The sequence below is a fragment of the Athene noctua genome, chromosome 2 (assembly GCF_965140245.1).
Source record: "Athene noctua chromosome 2, bAthNoc1.hap1.1, whole genome shotgun sequence".
Lineage (NCBI taxonomy): Eukaryota > Metazoa > Chordata > Aves > Strigiformes > Strigidae > Athene > Athene noctua.
Genome location: NC_134038.1, coordinates 64,296,017 through 64,311,360, shown reverse-complemented (window position 1 = coordinate 64,311,360; position 15,344 = coordinate 64,296,017). Strand labels below are relative to the sequence as shown.

Here is a 15,344-nt window from a genome sequence, read left to right as displayed (position 1 = left end):
CTTTTTAAAGAATATTCTCCCTTTGTCAATAAGGGTTCTCACTCCAAGCAAAGGGTTTAAACTCAGTTTGTTTTCCTAGATGCTGTCTCGACAAATTTAGGGAATACAGACATCACTGTCAAAGAGCGGACTCCCTTAGGCTGTCAACTTCTTAATCAGGGTCTGACTTCACTGCAAAGTGTGAAATTATGTAATTATTTATGCTTGGCAATTCTGATGGTTTAGACAATTCCAGCACTATGAACATCTTCTTTTATAAAGTAAAATTCGTACTGCAATTTTATTTGAGGGAATATACCATTCTTTTTTTTCCTGTGCTTTCTAGGTGGTTTATTCTAACAAAATTTAAAGATTATGTGAAGTATTCATCCTCTCCCAAAACAGATATCATTGATCTTAGAAACGTAACTTACAAGGATGAAAAATAATTAAAAAATAAAACCAAACTGAAACCATGACCACAGTGACATCAGTTGAAGTTTTCTCAGCATTGTCAGATACCACTCAAAATTCTGTAATTAGAAGTATAATGACATTTGAATACTTATAACAAATGTATATTATTTGACCCCATAAAAAGAAACACTCCTTACATTCCTGCACTTCCATATAACATTTAAGTATAAACTTCTGAGATTAACTTTGTTTTCATTTCAAGTATATTATAATTATCTTGGTATCAGTAGCAGGTTTGAAGATGGGCTTGTGTGCCTGAAAGCCTGCCTACTTCTCCATCTATAGTAGTTGGTGTAACCTCTGCCTGTGTGCTGCCTCCTCATAAGTCTGTGCCCTCATATGGTATATACCATTTGCATACAAATAGAGGTACCCATTCTCTGACAAAACAAAAAGTTTATTCAACACTGTACTTCAACATACACTTTACTGATACCAGCAACATCTTAAATGTTTCTGTGTCAACAGTGAAAGAAAGACCAGGGAGAGCCTCCATCCCCTGCTAGACACAGAAGGAAACATGGTAACAAGCGATGAGGAAAAGGCTGAGGTGCTTAATACCTTGCCTCAATCTTTAATAACAAGACTAGTTGTATTGAGGGAACCCAGACTCCTCAGCCAGAAGACAGAGACTGGGAGAACAACCCCCCCGTGCAATCCAGGAGACAGTCAGTGACCTGCTGCATCACACAGACACACACAAGTCTATGGGACCAGATGGGATACACCCGAGGGTGCTGAAGGAGCTGGCTGGGGTGCTCGCTAAGCTGCTTTCCATCACTGACCAGCAGTACTGGCTTACCGGGTAGGTCACAAGAGACTGGAAATTGGCCAATGTGACGCCCATCTATAAGAAGAGTTGGAAGGGTGATCCGTGAAATTACAGGCCTGTCAGCTTGACTTCAGTGCCCAGGAAGCTGATGGAGCAGCTCATCCTGAGTACCATCACACAACACATGTGGGACAACCAGATGTTCAGGCCCAGTCAGCATGGGTTCATGAAAGGCAGGTCCTGCCTGACAAACCTGATCTCCTTCTACGACAGGGCAACCTGCTTATTGGATGGGGGAAAGGCTGTGGATGTTGTTTACCTTGACTTTAGCAAGGCCTATGACACCGTTTCCCACAGCATTCTCCTGGCATAACTGCCTGCTCGCGGCTTGGATGGGCACACGCTTCGCTGGGTGAAAAACTGTCTGGATGGCCGGGCCCAGAGACTTGTGGTGAACGGAGTTAAATCTGGTTGGCGGCCGGTCACGAGTGGTGTCCCCCAGGGCTCGGTGTTGGAGCCACTCCTGTTTAACATCTTTATTGATGATCTAGATGAGGGGATCGAGTGCACCCTCAGTCAGTTTGCAGATGACACCAGGTTGGGTGGGAGTGTTGATCTGCTCGAGGGTAGGGAGGCTCTGCAGAGAGACCTGGACAGGCTGGAGCCATGGGCTGAGGCCAACTGGAGGAGTTTCAATGAGGCCAAATGCCGGGGGCTGCCCTTGGGCCACAACAACCCCCAGCAGCGCAACAGGCTTGGGGAGGAGTGGCTGGAGAGCTGCCAGTCAGAGGGGGACCTGGGGCTGTTGATTGACAGCCGGCTGAACAGGAGCCAGCAGTGTGCCCAGGTGGCCAAGAAGGCCAATGGCATCCTGGCTTGTGTCAGCAATAGCGTGGCCAGCAGGGACAGGGAAGGGATCTGACCCCTGTACTCGGCACTGGTGAGGCCGCACCTCGATTCCTGTGTTCGGTTTTGGGCCCCTCACTACAAAAAGGACATTGAATGACTCGAGCGTGTCCAGAGAAGGGCAACGAAGCTGGTGCAGGGTCTGGAGCACAGGTCGTAGGAGGAGCGGCTGAGGGAACTGGGGGTGTTTAGTCTGGAGAAGAGGAGGCTGAGGGGAGACCTCATCGCCCTCTACAGCTACCTGAGAGGAGGTTGCAGAGAGCTGGGGGTGAGTCTCTTTAACCAAGTAATAAGCAATAAGAGGTAATGGCCTCAAATTGAGCCAGGGAAGGTTTAGACTAGATATTAGGAAGCATTTCTTTCCAGAACAGGTTGTTAGGCATTGGAATGTGCTGCTCAGGGAGGTGGTGGAGTTCCCATCCCTGGAGGTGTTTTAAGAGTTGTGTTGACATAGCATTGAGGGATATGGTTGGGATCTGTCAGTGTTAGGTTAATGGTTGGACTGGATGATCTTCAAGGTCTTTTCCAACCTAGATGATTCTGTGATTCTGTGAAATCATGATGATATGAATGAAGAGAAAGAGAAGGTATTCCTGCAAGTCAACCTCCACCTGCAAAGCTCAGTATATTTTTTATCTGGAAATAGAAACAGAGTAGCTAGCCTAAACAGAGCTAGCAAAACATATTGTCAGGATTTAACTTGTCTTCTCCGAACAACTGTCTCTTGTAGCTAATAACCTTGTGCCCAAGAAGGATTCTTGCATTTTGAGAGAAGGAGCTCCTTATGTCTCATCTGCTTTGAGCAGCAGAAGGGACACCTCCAACATCAAACCTACTTCAACTTTCTCTTCAGACTCTTCCTCTCCTTCCTTCCTCAGGTTACCATCCCTATTACAAACTCCTTGAGTGATACAAAGAAAATTAGGGAACAAAGCCTAGTACAACTCTCTGCAGATATAATCAGAGGCACAAATAAGTTAAAGAAATACTTGTCAAGAATTTTCAAGCGATTTAGATGTAGAATGGCTCTCAAATTGACAAGCCTGTACCTTTGGCAATTAAAATCTAATCAGAAACAACTAAAAAAAAAGCTTTTTCATACAACATGTCTGCAAAGTTCCTGATACCAACAACACTGTATTATGATACAAAACCTCTGCTCAAAACCCAACCTCTGCTCTTTGGGGTAAAAGTTGGTCAAAAACAATAATCCAATTTTATTCCTTTGGTTTTCTATGCACGAATTATGAGATGGAGAGCATGTGTCAGGTTCTGATTTTGATCATTTTGACTCAAATTGAAAAAATTCTGTTAAACTAAATGGAGATATTCCGATTTATAGTCAGGTAAATGACATCAAATTCTAGTCCCAGGTTTTCTTTCCTTCCTGATTAAATTACATTAATGTACACTCAAAACAAAGCAACTACTGCTAGTCCTACTATTTTTTTCAGCAGAATAACTTAACTGTTAACAAAACACCACATACACATTTACATGAAGTCATCAGGGTTCTTTCACTTGTCTGCCATCTGTCCGAAGCCTTGAACAATGAGGCCTACAGCAACATCATAGTATGTGGGCACCAACGTATCACCCTAAATGCAGGACAGAAGTGAACCTGATTCCTGTAAGAACCAACAGGCCACTGTTTTTCCCTAAAATACTTACTATTAACCTGATATGTATATGAGATATCAAAAACCACAACATTCTGATTTTTTACATGGAATGAACCAGGAAAAGACCCAAAACCTAAATATTGCATCTTCATATTGTTAAAAGCTTTGAGATAGTATTTATTGTTGTATTACCCCTAATTAGCAGTTTAAGCTTGTTAACAAGATCAGTTTGTTTAAGGTAAACAGGAATTATCCTTCCATTATATAGGTAAAAACTGTAAATAGGACAGCTCATAAATTCTATAATGAGAGTAACTAGGAAACTATTCATTAAGGTTTGAGTTATAAATTCAAAACATGAAGCATAACATGCCTAAAGAAGAAGGCTTTATTTTTAAAAGCATTCATTAGGCTCTCATCTCCAAGCCTCAGACTTGTAAATAATTTAAAATGAAAATGTGAACAACAGGAGGAAAAAACCCAAATGCAATTCAAATCAGTCCATTGTTGTACCAATAAAATTCAAAACAATAGAAAATAAGTTGGCAGATTTTGAAAGCAACATCCAGAAAACATTTTTATATACTGTATCTTTGATATTATGCTAGCACTGGATCCAATCCAAAAAAAAAATAGCTTTGACTTACAACAATCAGGCTGTGCCCATTAAAGGATACACATGCTAAACTAGTAATCTTTAGTATTCATCGTACTTTATTCTGGAGCTGCCAAAATAAACAAACAAACTGCAGCTTATAGATGCTTTTAGATTTTTTATTTTTCCATTTTGACTTTTCAGAAATGTATATCCTATCAACAATTTATACGACATAAGGCAAGAACCCCTTTCCCTTTAAAGAGTAAGATAAATCTAGGTTTGCCTCCCATGGGGAGCATGGAAAGAAACAGCCTTCACTGGCACTGAAAACAGAAAGTGAAGAAGACAAAAGTATCACATCAAACAGAAAACAAAATACCAGGAAAACTGCTGTCCTTGCTGCATACCCAGTGTCCCAAATCCAATGTCAATACATCCATGTTACAGAGCAAGGATCTAGGAGAACACAACATGTGGCCTTTACTGAATTTCTAGAGTTTCCTATCCTTCTCCCAAGTACTTGGAACAATCCAACTGAAACATAACGTAAGATTTCACTTAAACGTTCGACAGAAGACAAGCACGTAACAGGCATTTCTTTCTCCTTGTTAACAGACCACATGGGACTGCAAAAATGCAAAAGTGCCATACTTCTACACCATGGTTCTTAGCTGGATAAATATGGGCATGTACACTGGGCATCACATGAACATCAAGGCATGCTCCTCAGAAGCCTTGAGCTTAGTGCCCACACCCCACGCATCAGGAAGTCTGAGGTTTTTTGGCCATGCAGAACTTCCTACATGGGTGCAGAACACAAGCAGGAAACTTCCAGCAGGCTCTGGGCATACTTCAGGCATGTGACTTAACTGCAGCACTCACACCTTACAGCCAGCACGGTGCTTTCCAGAGGAACTGAAGCCCCCCGGCAGCACATGAGCAGCAAGTCTTGTGCTTCCTCATGTGAGCCAAGCCCACTAGGTCACCCCTGTTCACGCTTTTCCCTTGAGAACGGAAGTGGGTGGTGGCAACATGCAACATACCACTGGTACAGGTAAAGTAAGCAAGCCTCCTTCTGCTAAGGCGTGTCTTAAAACCAACTCTGAGTGGACTATCTCAAACATTTATAGCAAATGTTTATAGCAAACATGTTCTACTGACTTATCAAAAGCAAACAAACCCAAACACTAAGCCACTGAATGGAAATGGGTGCAGGCCACAGGCTCTTCCAGAGCAAGACCAAGCTTGAAAACCTGCCTTAAGAGAGAACTCACATGCACAGAAGTATAAAGCCACACCGGAGCTCTTAAGGCCATAGGCCATCCAAATAGCAATAGAACAGTTTGTTTGTGTGTTTGCTTAAATTAGAATTTTTGTCAGGACCTCCACACTCTTCAAAGCTCTTGATGGAATGTTTCCTACAGAAATATTTGTATACTACGTAACTGTATGGATTTCATAATTAAAATATCACATAAAACAACGATCTCTATATAAATATATGACTCAGTATTATTATTCAATGAGTTTTGCTACACCTCATAATTGCAGCAAATTTTAATAGTTGTATGTATTTTTTAAATCTTTTTATCTGTATTTTAAGAAACTTCTGAAATACCAAAGATGGGGCTAAGGACAGCATGAAACTTTCTTTTTAACTACAATGAGACAAAGAAATACCATACAGGAAAGCATCTATATATATGTTTGTAGCAGAACAGTAATCTATAGAGATTATACACCTAGATGTATACACTGAAATAATGCCTACCCTAACTACTCTGCATGCCTCCTCCTCGACCATTATGTATGCCACACACACATGTAACAGCTTGTATTTTTAGACTTGGAAGGGCAGAGGCAAATAAAATTTATGCCTTTACTACTGAAGACCAAAGGAAACTAAGAACATTCACAGCCTCCCAGCCCAGTTAAATATAACCCATACTGCTACAGACAGTAGTTCAGTAGTAGGCCAGATGCTCAGAAAAAAGGTCAGCCTGCTGTTAAACAAACCAACCAAAACAAAACAAAGCAAAAAATCAGCAATCAACAACTCTGCTAATGCAGGATGGGAAAGCAGTCGTGAGTCATGTAAACAAGCATTTTACTTTTGGAACATCATTACTCCTGTTTCTAAATGGCACTTGGGTTATTTCTTTGTATAAAAGCATGTGAATTGCCCTGCACTTACTGTAATTTTCCTTTTCATATTGAGGAAAGAAGGTAACTGGACTTCCTTCTGCTCTAAAGCTACAGATTGCTGCTGTTTTATATGTTTGGAACACAATCTTCTCTCACCTTCACACGCTGAAGAACTGAAATTAAGTAAAATAAGAAAACTTCCATGTGCACTAACATGAACACCTAAAATGGGCTATAGACTCTTCTGTTAACTACAGACCCCTTCACCAGCAGAAGGCAGAAATACGATCACCAGAATTCATAGTTGCAGAGCAGCAAGGCTGGTATAGTTCCCCCATTTTAAACATACAACTTCTTTCTGCGAAGCAAAAGACGCCTTTGGAATTTCTGCAGGTGAGAAATTAAGAGATTACAAGAACCACCTCCTTACAGTTTTTGCTTCTTCACTGGCTTTATACACACAGGCTAATACACACTTTGAGTTTATGTATTAGCACAGTCCGAAATGACAAAAATTTAAAAAGCACCCAATTTAGAAGGAAAGTAGGCATACGTGTATTCCATTTAAACTTTCATATACTTTTGTGTAATGCCATAAGAATGTCCACTGTAAAGGCAGAGAGACCAAAGATTAAACCACTCAGACGTCATCAGAGAGACCTCAAGTGAATTTTGACACCCTGAGCCAGGCAACGCTTAAGTGGTTTGCAATGCCACCTCCCATGCAGCCCTACTCCCAACTCATTCCCTCCAAGAGATCCACAGTTAATTCCATGCCTCTTATTAGCACTAACCATAACCAGGGAGGCAGGCATACTGCTCATTTCCTACACAGATTTGTGTCCACCAAGAACCATTGCCGTTTGTTTTGCTCCTTCTACTCAAGCTGTTTCCTGGGGGAGCAGTACTCCCATGCCTGTGCAGCTGAAGGCCAGGCACCATATGCAGCCGCACCTCAGGCAGCAGCGGCAGCGCTGGGCAGCTGTACTACCCCGAGCTAGCAAGGCTGACACAAAACGATACCTTTCTGGGGTAGAAGAATAACCAGGAGTGCTCTGCTAACCAGCTGCTGACTATTAATCTGTTAAAATGAAAGTACCGTTTCTGCTGGACTCCTTCTATAATACAAACCAGAGAACAGAGACCACTACGCCTCGTGGCTCACTCTGTGAACAACGGAGCAGCTCTTCTTCCCCACCACCACAACCCTCGTAAAAAAGAAAAAGTCACTGAAAGAATAGCAGTCACTATATCTGTTGAATCACATCATCCCATCTTCCCCCCCAAGCCCCATTTGGTGATGAGCTTTCAAAAGAATAACCTATACTCCAGGATGCGCAATCTAGAAAGTGAACACAGTAATTCTAACATGCACCATAATAGTGTGGCATTAATTATGAATCCATGAATGACTAGGCCAAACGTATCTTAAACCAATGTTTTTATTTGAGCAATGGGATCATCCATCCAATGCAGCTTTTTCGTTTCCCCAAGAAAGAGCATATTTAAATTCTAAACCATCTTAGGAAATTCAAATGTAGGAGCTGCTCAACAATTCCAGTTCAACCACATTTCATATGCCAGTCTCTCTGTAAATTTTAGCTCATGCACAAAACCACAAGTCTGTATAATTTCAAAAGATTTTAAAAAATTAGGCAAAGCAGAGGGATGTTTTGCTCAATGTTGTGCACACTAACACAAAAATGCTGTTCTTCATTACAAAAGATTGGTTTTAATAGAGAATTGTGACTGACATCTGCTTTACACACATTCTTTTTCCAAGTAATGTTTTTCTATAAAAGGAGACAACACAGCTCAAGTTTTAAAAAAAAATGTCTAACAAAGAAAACTTTCATGTAAATAAATTCAAAATCTTTGATGTTGTTACTATACAACAGTTCCTACACAAGAATGATAGTAAAGGCTTTAACTCAGGTCGTTTGAATTACATTTCCCAAAATGCTAATAAAACTGACATGTTTGAACATACTGAAAAAGTCACAGTCCATCATCATGCTGTCACATCAGTGCATTTGACTTTTTTTAAAATGTATGGATTATGCAATTACTGCCAGGCTCCATATTTTATATATAAAAGCTACAATCTGATTATATGTCCATGCTGAAATAATTTATGAAATAAGGGTGGAATGACTGTAATGTTACTTCTGTGATGAATGTAACTTGCTGTGAATAGTCTAGGAGATTGCAGGAGAGACCAAACTGAAGCCTGTAATTGTCTTCATCTTTCATGAAGAGGTGTGACCTGGGAAAAATATAGATCCCAATATCCAAAGCTCCAGCCTCATGAAAACATTTTGATTACTCATGTTCTGATATAGGAAAGGAAAAAGAAAATTTACGGTCTTCATAGGCCACACCTTTAGATTATTAAGGTAAGAATCACAGCAAATTACATCCAAAGTTTAAATTATATGTTAGTCTATTACTGTTTTGCACCATCAGCAAATCATTCTTGCCACTATTACCCTTTTGGATTGCTTTTGGATTCCCATTATTTACTACTCCCTAGATGTTACCATCATGCTGAGTATGATATAAGATGAACCTGAATACATGACAAACCCAATGCATCATGACTACACAAAGAGGGTACATGAAAACAAGAATTAAAACTCTAACTACGCGAATTCTGAGATCACCACCAGCTACAGCATACGGATCACAAACTAAATGCTTTTCCCTTTTCTTTCTTCTTAACAAACACTACATTTAAGAAGAACATTGCGGTTTACAGGCCAGATTAATTCTTTGAAGGAGCAACAGGAAACCTGACCTAACAAGTCAAATTAAACAAAATGATAACCTGTCCCTCAAAGGCCACCTAAAACAGTTAGTTTGGGTCTAACGATCTTTTCCACTGGAGACGTGTACCTCTTTAGAAGTGTATTTGAAAACTGCTACACTATTTACTGGAACCCGCTTTTCTTAGAGCAATCTGACAGGTCCCCTCAAAGTCCACGAACTCCCTAGAGATGACAAAAAAACCACGCTGAAAAACGCAAGGTCGTGAAAGTGCAGAAGGTGATCGTGACTCGGAGACTGCTGAGTGATGTACGCAGAGTAAAGGGAACACGGCTATAAGTGGTTTTTTAACACTTCTGAGAACTGCTTACAAAGCTCCTGCAGTCACGTGCGCTGTCACTCCCTGCCAACCGCACAACTTCTCAAGCTCATCCACACTTACGCTACAATGACCTTCAGCAAAGCAGGGGAAAGGAAGAAAAAGTTCGGTTTGAACAGCAAAAAGCACTCAAGCTAGAGTGAACCACGCCAGAAGCCACGTCTCCCTGCCTGCGCGGGTCCAGACCGCACCAAGGCCGCGGCGAGGGATGGCCCCGGAACCCGGCGGCACCGCCCGCCGCAGCTCCCGGCCGGGGGCGCAGAGGCCGCCCCCCGCCCCACCTCGCCCCCGCTGCGCCGCGCCTGCGCGGGCGCCGCGCCGACGGCGGTTACGCACACGCGCAACCGCCGCCGCGCAGCGGCTGAGGGGCGCTGCCTGGTACCGCCCCCGGCGGGGCGCCAGCTGAGGAGGCCAGGACCCTCTCCCCCCGCCGCCGGTGTCCCCTCACTGCCCCGCCCGGTGAGGGGGGGGTGCGGGCAGCCACAGCCCCGCCCGGCCTCACGGCCCGCGCATGCGCAGCGGCGCTCGTAGGCCCGGCTAGGAGGGGCGCGCGGCGGCCCCGCAGCACGCGCCAGCCGGAGCCGTGAAGGCGGCCGGGCGGGGCGCGCGCCCCCGCCCGCCGCGGCCCAGCCCGCGCGCCCCCGCCGCGCCCGGCTGCCCCCGCCCGTCCCGCCGCTCCCCGCTCCCCCCCGCCGGCCGCCCGCGGCACGGGGAAGGGAAGAGCCGCGGCCCGGGCCGGCCGAGGCAGCCAATGGGCGCGCGGGGCGTTCTTCCCGCCCTCGGCGCTCCGGCCACTCGGCGGGCAGCGGGGGAGGGACGAGGGACGGGATTGGCTCGGCACAGCGCCGCTGGCCGCCCGCCCACCAGCACCAAAAAAAAAAACGACGGTAGCGCAGAGGCCCAAAAAGCCCGAGGGGAGACGCCGGGCCGACTGCCCGTCAACCGCGGCCCCGCGGCCCCATGAGCCTCCCCCGCGAGGGTCCCAAGCGGCGGCCCACCCCGCGCCGCCGAGTGGGGGCGAAGCAGCCGCGTCCCGTCCGGCAGCGCTTACCGCGCGGGGGGAGCCGTCCGCCTCCGCTTGTGATGATCTTGGTCACAAGTGGCGCGCCGTAGATTCGCCGTTTTGCGTCACGCCCGGCGCGGGGAGGGAGGGAGGGAGGGAGGGAAGCGGGCGGGCGGGGCCGGCTCACGTGACGCGGCGCCGGGGCGGGAGCCTTTGGGCCGCAGCTCGCGCGCCCGGCCCCGCGTGCCGCCGTGGGCGCGAGGGGCTGCGCCCAGTGGCCGCCGCGCGGCGGGGGCAGGCGGGCGCGCGCCGCCATCTTCCCCTGCCCGGGCCTGGCGGCGGCGGCAACACTGGCGCCCTTGGGGCGCACCGGCCTGCCGCTGCTCCCCGGTCTCGCCCGGTTCCCTCGGCGGGAAGGGCCCGGGAGGCAGGCTGCCCCGAGGGGTTCGCGCTGACCCTCCTGGCTGAGGGCCTGGGTGCCATTGAGCCCACGGCTCCGGGCCTCGGGTGGATAAAGGCAGGCAGTGCTGGCAGGAGGCGGCAGAGGTGGCGTTCTAAGGGCTCAGAACTGCACCTTCATTTGCGCCTGGCTAAGCCTCCAGTGTACGTGTGGCCTCTGCCACAGCAGCTCCTGGTCCTGGATTTTCGCGGTTACAAGCTTGTGCCATGCAAGGGTGTACATAAACTGGTCTCTTGTGGGTGGAATGGGCGCTTTGAAGGTGTGGGAAAGAACGGGTTAGATGAGACGGTGCACAGCAGTCATTACTGACCCCGATACAAACTGCCCAAGGAAGCCATTGGCTGCACTATTTTCACTGTCTCTCAGAGGATGCAGTTTGGAAGGGAAACGGCTCAGTAAGGCAGAGGGAGACAATTTGTAAAACACCTTACCATTTGTAAGCTGATGAAGAAACCATAATACTGAAATACTTCATATTCTTTCTCCCTTTTTTAACCTAAGTCACATGATTAATAAAGAAGTGTGGTCTAAAGAGTCTTGACATGTGTGGTGGACTGCAGCTGCTTTTCCCCAGTTGTTTATGACTTTAAAAGTGCAGGTTTACCATTTATATTATGATTGCATGGTATTTTTTAGTAGGTCAAAGTAGCTTAGTTAAATAGCATTTAGCATTCTTCAAGGCCGTTGCGGGGAGGTGTCAGAAGGAGGGAACACCCCACTGTGCATATGTCTGGAGTTTCACTAACTTTTTCCAGTTGGTGCATGTAAGGCACAGGCAGGCTTACTAATTAGGCCTAACAGCTTACCATTTCATTTAGCCAATTAGTCATTGATTAGTCTGTTAGCCTTATGACACAGCACTGCCTGTTCTGGAGTGGGTTGTAAAGACTGTAAGAATGGTTTGAGGATGAGCAGTCACTACAGCCTGAGCCATTCATTGAATGAAAATGGAGAACCCAGATGAATGACCAGAGTCTTAGTAAAGATTGAAATGAATGAACAAAGTTTAAAACACTCAAGTATCAGTAGATAAAGAATCACACAGAACATAGGTGACAAGGATATCTCTTTATACAGTACCTCAAGGTTATAGTACATATTTTAATTGTCCTCTGTTTAATTCCAGATCTACGTAGAGGAAGATTCCTTAATTTGCAGTGAAGATATCTTCTGTTATATTTATAAGGACATTGAAGAACTTTGACAAGTTGTCAAGAGAGTATGGCAGTTTTGAGAGCAATCATTTGATTAAGAACAGGCTTAACAGTCTAGTTGGTCTTGTTACTTTTCAGCATGGGAAAGAAAACATTTGATGTCCCTCAAGACCAGTTTATCTGCAGTTTACAGATTCCTTTTATATGCCTGAGAAATTTTTGTAGGTTTGGGCCTCAAGTGACACCGGTATTTAAATATTTGTAGTATCCAGGTCAGCATGCCTAGTTCATCAGTAAGCATCATCTGCTTACTAAAGGGGGAACAATCTGGGGTAGAAGGCATGATCATGAGAGCTGGAGTTTTGTAAACCGTAATATTTCTAACAGATGAAGAGAGGCAACATTTTTTTAAGAATAGCCTGAAGAGGGAGCCATTGGTATAGTAGAAGCAACAATTAGGGCAGAATAGCTGTTAATAAAAGAAAAAAATATATCTGTAACAAAAATAATTACGTTTTGTAACTTTAAGTTCTATTTATTAGACGTTTACAGACATACCTACATTTAATGTTCTGGTTTAGGTATGTATGTAATTTTAAAGTCATGCTGAAAGTTTAAATGGTTGATCTTTATTCTGAAATGTTCATACTGATTAAAATATATTAAAATGCAAACTGAATACATATGTCAATGATTAATTAGTAACTAATTAGTTGATAGATTAATTTATAAATGGATTGTAAACATAAAATTATTTTCTAACAGAATATGACATTAGAAATTATTCTGAAATAGCTATTTCTTCTAGTGAAATCAGTATCCTGGTGTGGAAATGTTGCTCATTTAAAGAGTAGTACCAGCCCTTTTTTGAGCTGTCTAACTTAAAGGTCTATCTACCTTTCCTACCTAATATTCCATGTTTATTCATGTACAGGAAACACACAGCTTTGTAATTATTGTTACCAGAAATCATTTAGCGAGATAAAGGTGGTCTCAATAATCATACTGACCAACTCTAAATTACAGGTTTTCTTGCACATCAAATTTCTTTAGAAAAATAACCCCATGACATGGCGATGGTTGTGTAGGTAATGTCTCTGACAGGCTCTCCAACGGACACTGCAGTGTCTATAAGGTAGTTAAGTATTGACAACAGTATTGGCCATAAGAGTTCGTTAACTGCCATTCTTTTTTTCCAGAGTAGCAACTCTTTGAAGAAAAACTGCATATATCTTTATTCTGACAGTGCAATTACACCCGTAAGAAAACATCAAACAGAATAATTAGATGTAAACACCAGGAACTTTTTAAATGTCACTTACCTGTGCATATATGTACACACATACCTTCCCTTTTTTAATGCAAAATATTTTTTTTTTTTCCCCATAGAAAAGACAACCTTTGAAAAGCCTTATCAAGTGGTAGCTTGTCTTTCAGTTGAGAACTGTGACTAAACGTTTCTCAATTTTTTTTTCTGTTGGTTTTCTTTTTAATTCATTTAATTATTGGGTGAAATCTTATTTCATGTCTATTGGTGACTGAACAAAAGGGCCTTACTGTTCCCTTCTGGTTCCCTTAAGCAAACAGTCTAATAATTTAATGAGATAAATATATGCATTCTTAGATAATTAAACTGAGAGACATGCTAGTCTGAATTATGTACTGCTGTGTTGCACAAAAATTGACAGAGAAGCCTTGAAAAATAGAACACTATGCTTAGGGTTTTTTCAGGTGCTTGGGCAATGGCTTCTGGAAGTCTGATGGTTTGTGATTTAGGGAGCAAATTACAGTATTCTGTTTTGACTGGCCGGCTGCTGCATGCAGTTCAAACTGACACAATTTGCTATGGCCTTGTGACCCTACTCCCTCGCTGGCTGCTGGCACAACGTGGGTTTGAGTTATGGTGGAGCCAGGTCTGGGCCCTGCTTTGGCAGAAAGGCAACCTGGCGAAAAACACAGGTAGCTTTCTGGCTGGCTCAGCAGGTTCACAAAGGGGCCAGGCAACCGCCAGTGGCCTGATTCAGCTGGGGCTGGCTGAGACGAGGTCACAGCAGCCCTGAGGCGGGTTTGTGGGAAACCTCGGTGGAGCTCTCCCTGCAGGCACTGGGGAGAGAACCCAGCTGCCATTTTGGTCCCCACAGCCAGTTGTGTACAAAGTGCTCAAGAGTCAGCCTGCACGCTTCCTCTCCTCAGCCTGTCCGGAGCCTGGTGGCCATGCTAGCCCTGGAAACCAGAGAAGGTGCAGCCACGTTAGGGCATGGCTGCACCTTTGTTCTGTGAAGTGCTGGCAAGGTTACTCTGCCCATGGCACCCACCCTCACCCTTTCATTAAAGGTTGCACCTTCTTACTCGCTTCATGTTATCCTGTGGGCTTGCAGCCCCCTTGTGCCAAGTAACTTGTCTTATGTACTAATAGTTACCTGTTTTCACTTAAACAAAATGCTCACCCGCTGCTGGGTACCCTTTGTTAAATTTTTCTGTTGTAATGTAGAGAACCATAGGCAAACAAGTAAAAATGTGATAAAAATTACATGGCTTCTCAACTTTTCCTGTTACTATAACTACAATGTAAGTGTTTGAGAAAAATGAGAAAGACTGCACACAGGCTTTAGTGAACACTTACAAGGATCTGTTTGAATTTCTTACAATTTCATAAAATCTAGGAAAAGGAAATTTTTAAGCAGCTTCAAGAGAAGAATTTATTTTTTTTTCAGTTAATATCTACAGCAGTTTACTTGGAAAAAAAAACAAGATAATGCTTGAAATTTCCCCCTTATCCTAAGGCTAATTCTTAGAGTCACAAATTCTCACAAAAGGGAGTAACAGTGCCTGCAAGTCCTTTTGTTTGGCCCATGAGATGCATCATCAGGGCCTCTTGGTGCCAATAACATTACAGGCTTTCTATTCAGCTCTTGAAGAAATGAAACAACTGGACTTTTTCCACCTCAGTGGATCATGCCAGCCTCTTCTAAATGCAAGGAAAACGTGTTTGGAAATGCAAAGAGAATTGAAGCTGAATTTATACAGGCTTAACATTTATCCTTTCTGCTTTTATATTAGGATAACTAAAGACATAATTGTAG

The 15,344-nt window shown here is 44.1% G+C and overlaps 1 protein-coding gene across 2 annotated transcripts in view; it reads right to left on the bottom strand.

The window, feature by feature from the left end:
- ZNF407 (zinc finger protein 407) overlaps positions 1-10,761 on the bottom strand; it is a 349,248-nt gene extending 338,487 nt beyond the window's left edge. Inside the window, exon 1 of one of the 2 annotated variants that reach the window (XM_074899312.1) lies at positions 10,696-10,761. The gene's annotated coding sequence lies outside the window, so the exon portion shown is untranslated. Of the gene's footprint in view, positions 1-9,636; positions 10,193-10,695 lie in introns of those variants that run through there. The other variant, XM_074899311.1, reaches the window with a different exon arrangement.
- Positions 10,762-15,344: the final 4,583 nt, after the last annotated feature.